Here is a 954-nt window from a genome sequence, read left to right on the forward strand (position 1 = left end):
CTCCATATCGGACTCAGACTCGGCTCGGTCTCGGCTCGGTCTTGGTCTCGGTCCCGGTTACTGTCCATCTCGGACTCCATCTTGGACTCCATCTCGGACTCCATCTCGGGTCCATCTCGGACTCTATATCGGATTCCATCTCGGGTCCATCTCGGCGTCCATATCGGACTCCATATCGGACTCCACTTCGGGTCCATCTCGGATCCATCTCGGACTCCATATCGGACTCCACTTCGGGTCCATCTTGGACTCCATCTTAGACTCCATATCGGACTCCACTTCGGGCCTATCTCGCACTCCATCATGGACTCCATATCGGACTCCACTTCGGGTCCATCTCGGACTCCATATCGGACTCCACTTCGGGTCCATCTTGGACTCCATATCGGACTCCATATCGGACTCCACTTCGGGTCCATCTTGGACTCCATATCGGACTCCATCTCAGACTCCACTTCGGACTCCATATCAGACTCTATATCGGACTCCACTTTGGGTCCATCTCGGACTCCATATCAGATTCCATCTCGGACTCCACTTCGGACTCCATATCGGACTCCATATCGGACTCCACTTCGGGTCCATCTCAGACTCCATATCGGACTCCATCTCGGACTCCACTTCGGGTCCATCTCAGACTCCATATCGGACTCCATCTCGGACTCCACTTCGGACTCCATATCGGACTCCACTTCGGGTCCATCTCGGACTCCAACTCAGATCCGCCTCGGACTCCACTTCGGGTCCATCTCGGACTCCATATCGGACTCCATCTCGGACTCCACTTCGGACTCCATATCGGACTCCATATCGGACTCCACTTTGGGTCCATCTCGGACTCCATATCGGATTCCATCTCGGACTCCACTTCGGACTCCATATCGGACTCCATATCGGACTCCACTTCGGGTCCATCTCGGACTCCATATCGGACTCCACTTCGGGTCCATGTTG

This window comes from Selaginella moellendorffii, unplaced genomic scaffold (genome assembly GCF_000143415.4).
Source record: "Selaginella moellendorffii unplaced genomic scaffold, v1.0 SELMOscaffold_23, whole genome shotgun sequence".
NCBI lineage: Eukaryota > Viridiplantae > Streptophyta > Lycopodiopsida > Selaginellales > Selaginellaceae > Selaginella > Selaginella moellendorffii.